General features: G+C 35.3%; 1 protein-coding gene across 1 annotated transcript in view; it reads right to left on the bottom strand.

Moving 5' to 3' along the window:
- The window catches only part of LOC128226987 (leucine-rich repeat-containing protein 74A-like), a 38,133-nt gene that overhangs the window by 21,410 nt on the left and 624 nt on the right, over positions 1-16,099 (bottom strand). The window lies entirely within an intron of this gene.

Below are 16,099 nucleotides of genomic sequence, written 5' to 3'. Positions count from 1 at the left end.
TCCTTTAATCGCTTTCAGTGCTTTCATTAAAAAAGGAACTGAGAACAAAAAAGAAGAAAGTGTGTATTTGTCATGGTCTTTGTACGAGTCTTATTCAAAGCAGACTTCGACAATTGATCGAATATCCGAAGTATTATATCAACAAGTGCTTTTGTTCTTAGAGTGATTGAAACTTGGGATTATTGAAGATCAAGGATATAATCCAAATACACTTAGGGACTTGCACATAAAAGATACATCGATTCTACAGATTTATAAATATGCATGTTCATTGAATAATCTACCCACTTGATTGCTTTGTAAAAGTAGAATTCGTGATTCCTAACCGACTGAGAAAACCACTATCTTGTGTTATAATGATAAAAGTGTCTAATAAGTTTGCACAAGAGTTTTTATATTAACAAACGTCGATAAATTCCAGAAGTTCATGTTGTCGTTGAAACAAGAAATTCCAATTAGAATCCTTTGTAACCAGTTTTGCTTACTTAAGGTTGAACAGACAATAGTTTAATAAATTAGGGTAAAGTACGGAATCCTATTACAGCCATCCCGATCCCACCCTCGCCTTTTGAAAATGTCCAAGAAAAAGGCGCTATTTGTTTGCTAAACTTGCGCATCTTTTGCAATTTGTATAGTACTTTATATAATTATACCCCTCTCGCTAGTCAATAAAAAAGAGGTCCCGATTTAACAATAAATGTCACTTTTTTCATGCAGACTTATTAACAAAGATGCACCGAAGTAAATATCCAATTTCGCACCTTTTTTTATCGAATTTCAAGTGACAGCATTATAGTTTTCGAATACAAAGTACTTCAAATTTGATCAAAAAAAAGCGCAAATAGAAAACAAATTGCAGGTTTTTAATTTATTTATTTATTTATTATTCTTTTTTTTTTTTTTGGGGGGGGGGGGGGTCAAAAGGCTCGGTGTGGGATCACGATGGTCACCACAGGAGTCCATAGCAAAGGCGTAAACACTACGTTCAAACTGTAATGAACATTTGTGTAAATGGTTGCATTTATTTGTTCATCCAGGTAAAACACACTCACACACACTCAGCACGTGCTTTTTGACTTATATGGATTTGTTACACTTTTACTTAATTTACTATATGTATTCTGTTCAATGTTTGATAGATATGTTTCCACTGAAATATCATAAAAGTAATTACAAAGATGAAATAAAATTAGTAAAGATACCATTTAATACCACGGTAGCCTTGGATCGGATCACACTGACACGTATTTCACGTGTATGATGCACACAACAGGGGCACAATGACAAGTATTTCACGTGTATGAAGCAGACAACAGGGGCACAATGACAAGTATTTCACGTGTATGAAGCAGACAACAGGGGCACAATGACAAGTATTTCACGTGTATGAAGCAGACAACAGGGGCACAATGACAAGTATTTCACGTGTATGAAGCAGACAACAGGGGCACAATGACAAGTATTTCACGTGTATGAAGCAGACAACAGGGGCACAATGACAAGTAGTTCACGTGTATGAAGCAGACAACAGTTTTATTGCAGGTTTCGTATTTGACTTTAACTATAATTATTCTTTCCTACAGTGTTCCTGTTTCTAGCCTTAAATAGTACCATCCGATCATACGTACATTAGACCTTTAAGCATCTAACAAACAAAAGTGTCAATTGCTAAAACTATAATATATATTACAATCTTTACATAGATAATAAAGTGATAAATTAGATTTCCAAAACTGCTTTCAATAAATCCTGAAGTTCTTAACTTTATGCCGGCAGATGTCATTGTAAATCTTTTAAGTCTCTTTTTCAAAGTAGGTAATTTGTTTACTTCCAGTTTTAAAGTACTCGAGAGTAATTCTCATATATTTGCTAAAGTGACCATAAACTATAGGTATGGTATTGTTTTATGATAAATTTGATAAGAATCCACTTAAAATGCAATGTGATAAAACTAAGTGGGAGAATTTAATTGTTTTATAGTGAAAAGAACGCAATTGTGTAAATTATCTGACTCAGAGGGATAGAAGAAAACGGATTTTAGAATAAGCAAATTTTTTACCTAAACCATATAAGATTACAAAACTACACTTTCAGCTAATAAAATAGCCTTTCGGTTTAAATATCCGCGTAAAATAGTTAACGACTTAATGCCCCAGACAATTGTTTGGCCGTGTTTTAACCTTCCCGTTGGCCCCGCAGTGGGGATTTTACCAGCAGTCCGTCCCCGCATGGTGGGGATTTTACCCGGGCATGGCTGGACCGAACGTCAAAGGCGGGTGTGTGGGTGTGGTTACAATTGACTGGTGCATAACAGACATGACTTCATTATTTGGTTTCATACATATTATTGTCTAAGTCAGTTAGAACATATTGTTATATTTACCGTATTATGCTATGAAGTACAGATCCAGCCACTGAAATCGTCTATCGGCATGCAATACATTTCACAAGCAACGATTATAAATATGTACGTTTAATATTTACGCTCATGCCGGTTGTCATTGAATCATTTAGAAATCACTGACGCAAAAAACAACCGCCAAAATGAGTTTTCATTTTTTTTTATGTTTCGTGCTTCAAATATAGCCAAATGTTTGTAGAGACAACGTAAAAACAAATAAAAACAAGGCATGTCTTTAAAATGATAGCATTGGTGAAGAGATTGGTAAACAACGACAGGAGCAACTGCTTAGTTGAGCTGTAAATTTTGGCAATATTGGTGTAATTTGTTTTCATTGAAGTGATTTCATGCAATAAAAGTTGGACCATTACATACAAAACATTACGAATAATCACCTCATAAAGTATGTTTTGTAGGGAATCGTATATCGTTTTATACTATAATACTTTGAACATCTTGTCGTGTTAACATGTTTTATGCAATCGTCGGCAATCACGGAATCTTCTTCCGTTACACTCCATACATAAAAACATAGCGTAGTGTGTATCGGGGGTATCCGACGATGGTTTTATGCCGACCTGAGGAATTATAACAGGACATGCTGCAAAAGTATGTTGACTTGTCCACTTAATCAGTGAATATGACGATTGTTTTCACCAAACACAAAGTAATTCGTTATTAAGAAGTCGACATAACCATGTAACGTGGTTAGCCTGATATCTAGTCTTGTGGGCATGATTTATGCCGACCTGACAAATTGTAACAGGAAATATGTTTATAAATGTTTGTCGATTTGTCCCCTTAATCAGTGAATATGACGACATATTTTCATCGAAAAAGATGGACGTGCAAAGATTGTTAATGACAAGTCGATAAAACCATGCGTGATGTCACATATCCAGTTAATAAGGGGACAAGTCGATACAATATTTTAAACATGGAATGTTATAACTCGGCAGGGCAACATTAACAAGCCGGCAAGATCACCGGTATACAATTTGCGCATCCATACGGTTGCGTCAGAACAATGGGATAAAGTTTGAGTTCGAACAATATGTAGCCATCCATCCCACAATTAAATAGTTTAACAATTGGAATTATGTATTTATGATACCACTTAATAAAGAAAATATTAGTAATCATGTTATATAGCAGTTCAGCTTTAGTCTCAACTAATCTTTAACACCGTGATAATAAGGTCTCAACTTCTCATATTTACATCTCAGCTTCCATTTCTTAAATGAACTGCCTTTTGGCATTTGCGATTATCATCCGATGAACGCAACATCTTCGGAAATGTTCGGATCGCGAATATTGAAAAACAAAAAAAACATGAAAATTGTTTATCTTGTAATTATTTGTATTGTGTTAACGGGCCCCGCGAAACTTTAATCAACATTTTAGAACGTTTATGTTAATTTATAATATGTCAAATGTAGTGTTGCCATTAGTGTTTCAATTTTACGTTTCAGCGTCATTTCAAGTGGTTGATCATTTTCCGAGTTATTGCGATGTAATTTGATAAACTGTGTCCGGTTACGGTCTGGTCGTTCTTTTTGTTCCTTCGGACTCCACACACATTAACCAGCCCAACTGCGTTCATATCCCGATTCTGACATCAATCCCGCAATTCAGTACTTATATTTACATCAACACTTGCCTATTTCATTTAAAAATTGTTAAAATAATGCTTCATTTAATTTAAGTAATATTTACATTAATTATGACTCCACACACTTTAACCAGCCCAACTGCGTTCATACCCCGATACTGACATCAACAGTGTGGTGTGTAGGCTTATTTATACTCGCACTCGGGCCTTGCCCATTCGGCGAGTGCTCCGTTAAGAGTGTTAGACAAGTCATTTAAGGTTATTGGAGCATAGTACACCGACAGAATGTTACCCTGGTTAGAGCTACCCTGGTTCTTTAACGCGCACCAGTATAAAGCACTGTCATATGGGACCCCCATTTAACGTCACTTCCGGAAGACGATTAGTATTTTAGTGATGCCAAGGGAAATCGAACATGCGATCCCTGGATTGATAGTCAAAAGTGTCTGTAACTACTAGACCACGGATCCACCACATTGACATCACTACCGCAATTCATTCCTTAAATAGCCACAAAAAACTATGCCTCAACTAATCGCGGACACCTCGACTAATCGTTAACACCGTGATTTCTAAGTCTCAACTAATCGTTGATTACCTTAACTAATCGCGGACAACATGATTGCTAAGTTCCGTCTAATTAATAAGCTTTGACATCATGATAACAAAGCAGCAGCAACAACGAAAAAAAGTTTTAAGAAGTTGATGAATATGATTTCATTTGAAATGCCATAAAATAGGTATTACAATTATGAAAAACGATTAGTATAAATACCATTTAACTCCAAGGTAGCATCGGATCGGAGCACTTTGTCACTTACATCACGTGTAACAGTTTAAAATTGACTTAAATTCTTTCTCTTTCTTGTTGTAACATGGAAAGGCGATCGAGTGTTTCAAAAAGCAAATCTTATCCGAAATATCCGATAATTGCGTTTCCTAAGCCTTTAAGCATCTAACAAACAATAGTATATCTCTTTACAACAGTACATAGATACTAAAGTAATAAATCAGATTTATAAAACTGCTTTCAATAAATCGTTAAATACTTAACTTTATGCCTGCAGGTGCTATTGTAAATCTTCTATTCCTTTTTAGTATCGTTTTCGAAATAGTAATTTTGTATACTTACAATTTTGAAGTACTTGAGGATAATTCTCATATATTTGCTAATGTGACCATAAATTATAGGTACGGTATTGCTTTATGATAAATTTGATAAGAATCCACTTTAAACGCAATTTGATAAAATGAAGTGGAATCATTTAATTGTTTTACACTGACAAAAACGCAATTGCGTGAACCTGCAGCCTCAGAGATACCAAATTATTTCCTATACCGTATTAGATTATAAACTACATACAGCTTATAAGGCCGCATTTCGGTCTTAAATAATAACCGCGTTATTAACAGACAACACGACAATATTTGATTCCTAGCACGGTATAATCTAGTCAGTTAAGAGCATAATGTTTTCTTTACCATATTAGATTATAAATAACATTTCCATCCTTCTATCGACATATATAACAAGCACCATGATTAAACAAGAACTGCACTTTCACGGCTTAAACTCTTACTCCCAAATAAGATTTACCACAATTAATACAATTGTTTCAATATACTAAAAAGAATTAATAAATGTCGAAAACAATAGTTCTTAGGAAGGATACCGAGTTTAATTTGAAAGAAAAGTGAAGATAACATGGTATTTCTACCTTATGAGGCGATAGTAAGTCGTAGTAATTCTTTAAGCACTCACCAATCATTTAATAGTTTTGGGTTTCAGCTATTAAATACACGATTATAATCTTATTATCAGTAATAAATGTTTTCCATAAATGCATTATTTTGAAAGTAGTTAAGGGTTTACCAATCAAAATTTATGTTTGTTATACATGTGTATGTACTGATTTTGAATAAGAGTGTCACTTTAATAAATGACGTCATAATGTGTTGAGAGACGGCCTTGCCCCCTGTGCCCCTCGTAATCATTATAAGATTAACTTAATAAGCTGTGTGAAGTTAGCTAAACATACGACATTGGACATTGGACATTCAAAATCGAATGTTGTGCTGGCACGACATTGGACATTGGACATTCAAAAGTGAAAGTCGTGCTAGCACGACATTGGACATTGGACATTCAAAATCGAATGTTGTGCTGGCACGACATTGGACATTGGACATTCAAAATCGAATGTTGTGCTGGCACGACATTGGACATTGGACATTCAAAAGTGAAAGTCGTGCTAGCACGACATTGGACATTGGACATTCAAAATCGAATGTTGTGCTGGCACGACATTGGACATTGGACATTCAAAAGTGAAAGTCGTGCTAGCAGGACATTGGACATTGGACATTCAAAATCGAATGTTGTGCTGGCACGACATTGGACATTGGATATTCAAAAGTGAAAGTCGTGCTAGCGCGACATTGGACATTGGACATTCAAAATCGAATGTTGTGCTGGCACGACATTGGACATTGGACATTCAAAAGTGAAAGTCGTGCTAGCACGACATTGGACATTGGACATTCAAAATCGAATGTTGTGCTGGCACGACATTGGACATTGGACATTCAAAAACGATTGTCGTGCTAGCACGACATTGGACATTGGACATTCATAATCGAAAGTTCTGCTGGCACGACATTGGACATTGGACATTCAAAAGTGAAAGTCGTGCTAGCACGACATTGGACATTGGACATTCAAAATTGAATGTCGTGCTAGCACAACATTGGACATTGGACATTCAAAATCGAATGTCGTGCTGGCACGACATTGGACATTGGACATTCAAAATCGAATGTTGTGCTGGCACGACATTGGACATTGGACATTCAAAATCGAATGTCGTGCTAGCACGACATTGGACATTGGACATTCAAAATCGAATGTCGTGCTGGCACGACATTGGACATTCAAAATCGAATGTTGTGCTGGCACGACATTGGACATTGGACATTCAAAAGTGAAAGTCGTGCTAGCACGACATTGGACATTGGACATTCAAAATCGAATGTTGTGCTGGCACGACATTGGACATTGGACATTCAAAATCGAATGTTGTGCCAGCACGACATTGGACATTGGACATTCAAAAGTGAAAGTCGTGCTAGCACGACATTGGACATTGGACATTCAAAATCGAATGTTGTGCTGGCACGACATTGGACATTCAAAAGTTCCTGGTTGTCATAGATATTCGCACAGTGATTCAGATTATGTTAATAGTCAAATCGTTCTTTAAATAGTTCTAGATGCAGCAAAGTGAAGGCAATAAAAAAGAGTTCCATACGGGTACTTGTTTATCTTTGCCCGTTGGGAAGATAAGAATTTCACGCATGGACAAATGTTTGAATCTACTTTTTTGAGGTGGCAGAAATATATATATCCGAAATCTTGGATTGGTGATAAGGCTGCAATTCTAATTTGTCCATTCAAATTATTGTGTTAAATAACGACATTCAACTTGGCTTTTATTTTTTAAAATATGGTTTATAATAACGTATATCTGTCTATTCATAGTGACCAAATATTATTTAGGCATCCAATGGAAGTGGTAAATATTAAGAGAAAAAATATAATGAAACGACAACCAGTATACAAATAATGATTGTTGGACATAGGTCATTTTTACTCATTAATTATCTGTCAGGAGTACCCTTTAAAATAATACCAAAATTATATGGGATCCCCATGCATCAAAATGTAGCATTATCGCCAATGGTTTATGCATTGACAAGTTTAGCTGTGTGTGTATGTTGCCTTAAGTCACATCCATGTCCGACAATATTATACATTTGAGGTACCTAACACATATTTAACAAAGAAACTTGTATTTGAAAGTCCGCAACATTGTTATTGAGAGTTGTATTAAAACAATCCTTTCGATTGATATACATACATATTCCCATGTAAATGCAGACACATTCATTAATGTAATATAATTATTCTAAAGCTCTGTAGATAAACACATACTGAAGTGCACATTTGTTGGGTTTATATAATTATTTGCGCTTTGTTTCCTTTCAACCCTTTCAATCATTGTCAGTTCTGCCCAAGATGCCATTTCCAATGGCGCTGGTGTCACATTTTACATGTATAAATTGTATATTCTGTAAAACCTATAAGAACTTATGTCGTATGTGATGAAGACGTCATTTTGAATTTTTAAATGTCGATGCGATTGATAATAAAACGCTTTGTGTAATTCTGTCGACTTATCAAAAAGGTTTATCGAACACAATTATTTCATATAAACTTTACCAAATGAAGACGACGTAGAATGTTCGACTAACTGAGTCGATAAAAAAACAAGTCGACAGGCAGGAATAGGTTACTTTATCGACTCATTGACAATATTTTTTTGTGTTTACGTAAAACCAGATAAAAAAAAGACGTACGGACGATTACATTTATACTTGTAGGAATCATCAATGCATGTCTATATTTTCCATATGTCATTATATACTTAGATGTGTAGCAGTGGTGTGTAAACAATTAAGCTTATTAAAAATATGCCATTTTGAAAGCATTATCACTGTTTGTCTACATATAATCCACGACCATTCATAAGTATATTCATTTGAATCTTTCTCTGCATATGTGACATCATATATATCTGAATCATGCTTAAGTTTCAAATATTGCGATGGAATCGTCATGACAATGCTCTCTTGGTGTTAATAAATTTTATAATGGTACATTGCTTTGTGATCTCTGACCCTTTTCAAATAATTTCAAGACAATATCTCAAACAAACAAAAAATCCGAATAATGCATGCAATCAAAATTAATTTAAAGTCGGTAAAAAAAAACATTCATTCATAAAACATGTCATACATTGATTTAAATGTGCTAACCGCTAGCACGACTTTCACTTTTGAATGTCCAATGTCCAATGTCGTGCTGGCACAACATTCGATTTTGAATGTCCAATGTCCAATGTCGTGCCAGCACAACATTCGATTTTGAATGTCCAATGTCGTGCTAGCACGACTTTCACTTTTGAATGTCCAATGTCCAATGTCGTGCTGGCACAACATTCGATTTTGAATGTCCAATGTCGTGCTAGCACGACTTTCATTTTTGAATGTCCGATGTCCAATGTCGTGCCAGCACGACTTTCACTTTTGAATGTCCAATGTCGTGCTGGCACAGCATTCGATTTTGAATGTCCAATGTCCAATGTCGTGCCAGCACAACATTCGATTTTGAATGTGTAATGTCCAATGTCGTGCTAGCACGACTTTCACTTTTGAATGTCCAATGTCGTGCTGGCACAACATTCGATTTTGAATGTCCAATGTCCAATGTCGTGCTAGCACGACTTTCACTTTTGAATGCCCAATGTCCAATGTCGTGCCAGCACGACTTTCACTTTTGAATGTCCAATGTCCAATGTCGTGCTGGCACAACATTCGATTTTGAATGTCCAATGTCCAATGTCGTGCCAGCACAACATTCGATTATGAATGTTCAATGTCCAATGTCGTGCCGGCACGACAATCGTTTTTGAATGTTCAATGTCCAATGTCGTGCTAGCACGACTTTCACTTTTGAATGTCCAATGTCCAATGTCGTGCTGGCACAACATTCGATTTTGAATGTCCAATGTCCAATGTCGTGTCAGCACAACATTCGATTTTGAATGTCCAATGTCCAATGTCGTGCCAGCACGACTTTCACTTTTGAATGTCCAATGTCCAATGTCGTGCTGGCACAACATTCGATTTTGAATGTCCAATGTCCAATGTCGTGCTAGCACGACTTTCACTTTTGAATGTCCAATGTCCAATGTCGTGCCAGCACGACTTTCACTTTTGAAAGTCCAATGTCCAATGTCGTGCTGGCACAACATTCGATTTTGAATGTCCAATGTCCAATGTCGTATGTTTAGCTAACTTCACATAGCTAACTTAATATGTTCTAACTTGAACACAAAAGCTATTCAGAGCTACTTTTTCTTTTAAGTTGAAAAATGATTTAAACAGTATTTATTTTTGAACTAGTCAGACATTCATTATGTAAGTTAAGTATACTTGTTCATACATTAGAGCCAAGTTGACTTTGGTCCAAAATTAAAAGTATCTTCGTTAATATTTACGGTATAGTTGAGTGATTTGAAGTTGAGCCGGTATTAAATTTAAATACAAATCTAAGGAAACAAAAAAAATCAATGTGTTGCAATTTGTGACGTTTAAACAGAGTTAAGATTATTGAAGTTACGTCTAAATCCTTAACTGAGACGAGCTCAAGATGTTTACACTTCTTTCGTGTCCAGTAAAATACAAAGCGTTAAACGGGTGGAAACCATTCTGACAGTCTCTCTGAACGAGACCCATGATTCGTTATATGAAAGCTGGACTCTCACGGATAGACCGTTTTGACAACTTTGTCTTAATTTTCGTCTGGGAATGAGCCAATATTTTGCTTTTTTGTGATAATGACTGAAAACCAGAGAAATAATACTGCTGATAAAGGATCAGATCGGACTTTTTCATATTTCCGTTCGAAAGATGATGTTTTATGGCTTAAAGCGTTACTTTAAGAAAAGAAAATGAGTTTTCGGCAGTTTTCCACACCATTGAGATCTGTAGATCTTCAGCGAGTTATCTTAAATGACTGAATTGAAGGCATTGATGACAAAATCAGCTGATTGTGAGACGAAAAATAAAATAAAGGTCAACTCGGTCAATCTGTGAGAGTGCAGCTTTAAGTTATTTAATGTACTCAAATGCCATTATCAGTCAGCACAAAACTATCTTGATGATAGTCTTAATTCAAGTATTCCAATACACACAGATATACATCGATGAAATTACTAAGTGGTTCTTATGTAATAGAATTATCAGTATGTGATCAGATCAACAAAGCGATATAATGCTATCTATACTGTAATACCAGTTGCACAGATTAATTACTTGAAGTGGTCATAAAATTTAATGAAAATTATTTTATAAGGAAGACGGAACATAACCATTTCATATCGTTTGTATACCACGAGACGTTAACCTGTCGAAATACGAGACTTTCATCTATTGGTACTAAAATCATGTCGTTAAACATATAATTTATTCCGCTTAAAAAGAAATCAGACTCTACATTGTATGAAATAAAATAATATTGCATAGATCTAGAGAACTGTAATAGTCATTTGATCGTCTGACAAATTAACGTAATATATAGGCCCAGATATCAGAAAGGGAAGGGAACAACGAATTTCTGGATTTTAACTGGTACAAATTAGAAAGCCACCATCAACTTCATCATCATCATCATCATCATCATCTCCACCACCACCACAACCACCACCATCGCAACCACCATGGTCGTTGTCTTCGTCGTAGTCATCATCATCATCATCATCATCATCATCATCATCATCATCATCATCACCATCATCATCATCATCATCATCGTCGTCGTCGTCGTCATCATCATCATCATCATCATCATCATCATCATCGTCGTCATTATCATCATCATCGTCGTTGATTTAAACAGTTTTATCTTTTAACAAGTTAGACATTCATTATAAAATTAAGTTCCATATGTTCTTACATAAGATCAAATCTAGAATTGAAAAATTCTTTGTGTTTGATATTTTTGTTATATTGTTACGTATATGAGTGATTTGAACTTGAGCCGGTATTAAATTTAAACACAAATCTGAGAAAATAAAAAACAGTCCATATGTTGCAATTTGTGACGTTTAAACAGATTTAAGATTATTGAAGTTACGTCTAAATCCTTAACTGAGACGAGCTCAAGATGTTTACACTAATGTCGTGTCTAGTAAAATACAAAGCGTTAAACGGTTGGAAACCATTCTGACAGTCTCTCTGAATTCGTCATATTAAAGCTGAACTCTCACGGATAGACCGTTTTGACAACTTTGTCTTAATTATCGTCTGGGAATGAGCCAATATTTTGCTTTTTTGTGATAATGACTGAAAACCAGAGAAATAATACTGCTGATAAAGGATCAGATCGGACTTTTTTATATTTACGTTCGAAATATGATGTTCTATGGCTTAAAGCGTTACTTTAAGAAAAGAAAATGAGTTTTCGGCAGTTTTTCAAACCATTGAGATCTGTAGATCTTCAGCGAGTTATCTTAAATGACTGAATTGAAGGCATTGATGACAAAATCAGCTGATTGTGAGACGAAAAATAAAATAAAAGTCAACTCGGTCAATCTGTGAGAGTGCAGCTTTAAGTTATTTAATGTACTCAAATGCCATCATCAGTCAGCACAAAACTATCGTGATCATAGTCTTAATTCAAGTATTCCAATACACACAGATATACATCGATGAAATTACTAAGTGGTTCTTATGTAATAGAATTATCAGTATGTGATCTGATCAACAAAGCGATAAAATGCTATCTATAATACCAGTTGCACAGATTATTACTTGAAGTGGTCATAAAATTTAATGAAAATTTATTTTATAAGGAAGACGGAACATAACCATTTCATATCGTTTGTATACCACGAGACGGTAACCTGTCGAAATACGAGACTTTCATCTATTGGTACTAAAATCATGTCGTTAATCATATAATTTATTCCGCTTAAAAAGAAATCAGACTCTACATTGTATGAAATAAAATAATATTACATAGATCTAGAGAACTAGCATTGTCATTTGATCGTCTGACAAATTAACGTAATATATAGGCCCAGACTTATCAGAAAGGGAAGGGAACAACGAAGTTCTGGATTTTAACTTGTACAAATTAGAAATTATCATCAACATCATCATCATCATCATCATCATCATCATCATCATCATCATCATCATCAGTATCATCATCACCATCATCCTCATCCTCATCCCCATTATCATCATCATCAACGTTGATTTAAACAGTCTTTTTTTAAACAAGTCAGATATTCATTATATAAGTAAAATATATTCATACAAAATATATAAGTTGATATTAGTCCAGAATGGAAAGTATGTTAGTGTTTTATTTTCATTACATGTATATTGTTACATATTTGAGTAATTTGAACTTGAGCCGGTATTAAATTTAAACACAAATCTGAGGAAATAAAAAAATCCATGTGTTGCAATTTGTGACGTTTAAACAGATTTGAGATTATTGAAGTTACGTCTAAATCCTTAACTAAGACGAGCTCAAGATGTTCACACTTCTTTCGTGTCCAGTAAAATATAAAGCGTTAAACGGGTGGAAACTATTCTGACAGTCTCTCTGAACGAGACCCATGATTCGTTATATGAAAGCTGGACTCTCACGGATAGACCGTTTTGACAACTTTGTCTTAATTTTCGTCTGGGAATGAGCCAATATTTTGCTTTTTGGCGATTTTGGCGATAATAACTGAAAACCAGAGAAATAATACTGCTGATAAAGGATCAGATCGGACTTTTTCATATTTACGTTCGAAAGATGATGTTCTATGGCTTAAAGCGTTACTTTATGCAAAAAAATGAGTTTTTCGGCAGTTTTCCAAACCATTGAGGTCTGTAGATCTTCAGCGAGTTTTCTTAAATGACTGAATTGAAGGCATTGATGACAAAATCAGCTGATTGTGAGACAAAAAATAAAATAAAAGTCAAAATTGTCAATCTTTGAGTGTGCAGCTTAAAGTTAAATGAACTCAAATGCCATTATCAGTCACCAAAAAAAACTATCTCCATGATAGTCTAAATTCAATTTTTCCAATACACAGATATACATCGATGAGAGCAATTAAGTAGTTCTCATGTAATAGAATTAAAAGAGTGAGATCAGATCGACACAGCGATCTAATACGATCTATGATACCAAATGCTCAGATGAATTAAGTGAAGTGGTCATAAAATTTAATGAAAATTTATTTTATAAGGAAGACGGAACATAACCATTTCATATCGCTTGTATACCACGAGACGGTAACCTGTCGAAATACGAGACTCTCATCTATTGGTACTAAAATCATGTCGTTAATGATATAATTTATTCCGCTTAAAAAGAAATCAGACTCTACATTGTATGAAATAAAATAATATGATATAGATCTAGAGAACTGTAATAGTCATTTGATCGTCTGACAAATTAACGTAATATATAGGCCCAGATATCAGAAAGGGAAGGGAACGACGAAGTTCTGGATTTTGAATTATACATAATCACCACCACCACCATCACCATCACCACCAACACCACCACAACCACTATCACCATCCTCATCATCATCGTCCTCCTCCTCCTCTCCTCCTCCTCCTCCTCCTCCTCCTCATCATCATCATCATCATCATCATCATCATCACCACCGCCGCCGCCGCCGCCGCCGCCGCCGCCGCCGCCGCCGCCGCCGCCGCCGCCACCACCACCATCATCTTCTTTATCATCATAATCACCATCATCATATGCTATACTATTACAAAACCAACTACAAAACATCTTACTACTGGTGAAGTAAACCTTTAATGTAAAAGTTAATCCTTTATGTATGGCTCATTCATACATATTTTTTTTAATTAAAGAACGAACTAAACAGTGTTCTAACAAATGTACTTGCCGCGATAAAGCTATAATTCTTTGATATATAATTGTGCAGTGTCTTAAGATATCCGAGGTACAATTACGGCTCTTTCATTCAGCAATAGGCAGTAAGGCTAAATATCGAGGGCTGTTGACCCCATATAATTCATTTCAATGGGTATGCCTGGCTTATTACTGACATGCAAAATGCATGACTGAAAAGAAGTTTCTGTGAGTGTCCGTTATTTCCACTGAAATTGGAGACGACAAATACGATATGGTACTAGGACGTGAAGCGGGTGGTAACCATGTTGACAGGGTGTCTCTGAACGCCACAAATACAATGTACTCATCAGTTTAAAGGAGCTGTACTCCGTATGATAAAATAGCGAAATAAAAGAGAAAATTGTCGAAAACTGACATAAACTAGGCATCGATGTGTACAATGCATTGAAACTTACTAACTGAAGTACCACATAGTTTACAATTCATTTCAGTTTAGCAGTTATTTCGTATTTTTCCATTAATTTTTTTACTGGGTATGTCTACCAGGTAGAATTCATTCCTTATGCGCAATTGGCTAATCGGTGTTATCACGTGATATTACCGAGGTAGGTATATAGCTAAATTATGTCACCCAATTATGTAAACCTTCGTAGCTCAGTGGATACGATGCTGGACTGCAATTTTAGCGACATGGGTTCGAACCCGGTCTCCGACACACTTTTTTTTACATTTTGGTACTTTTTTTTTACAATTATGATATCAAAGCGTCACACATTCTATTAGATAATTGTCCTGAGATTCGTTACAGAAAAAAATGTTTGGGTGCCAATCTGGTTTACAGTCCCTTTAATATCGCATATAATATGGATTTAAGCCTCCTTATAAACGAAAAAAAATGCAACGATGACATTCATAATTGGTTCGTCTGTATTGCAGATATGATCTGGTATCCATAATACAAGTTGCTCAGATCAATTAGTTAAAGTGATATTAACATTTAATGAAAACTTATTTTATAAAGAAGGCGGTACATAACAGTTTGATAACGTTTGTATATCACTGACAGTACGATGTTGAAATTCGAGACTGCCATCTTTTTCGGCATCGAAATCATATCGTTAATCATATGTATACAAAGTAATACAACACAACATAGTGAGATATGGAATGATATGATGTCGACCGAGAGATCTCTATTGTCATTTATTAGCTTGACAAATGAGCAAAATATAGTCTAGATATTTTAAAAAACAGTGATGGGAACGAAGAATATCTTGATTTTAACTTAATATATAGATTAGAAGGTAAACCATGAGGCACAGCTGTTATTATACGTAAATACATATATAGATATATATTGATGTCGATCCAGAGAACTGTATTGTCATTTGACAAATTAACGCAAGATTAGCTCAAGTTTCAAAAAGGCAAGGAACAAGGAAGTTCTGAATTTTAAATGATACACCACCATCACACCACCACCACCAACACAGCCGCTACCCCCCCCCCCCAACCGCTACCATCATCATCATCATCATCATCATCATCGACATCATCAACATCAACA

Source organism: Mya arenaria, chromosome 3, assembly GCF_026914265.1.
Source record: "Mya arenaria isolate MELC-2E11 chromosome 3, ASM2691426v1".
NCBI classification, from domain to species: Eukaryota; Metazoa; Mollusca; class Bivalvia; order Myida; family Myidae; genus Mya; species Mya arenaria.
This window is presented reverse-complemented; position numbering and strand designations above follow the sequence as displayed.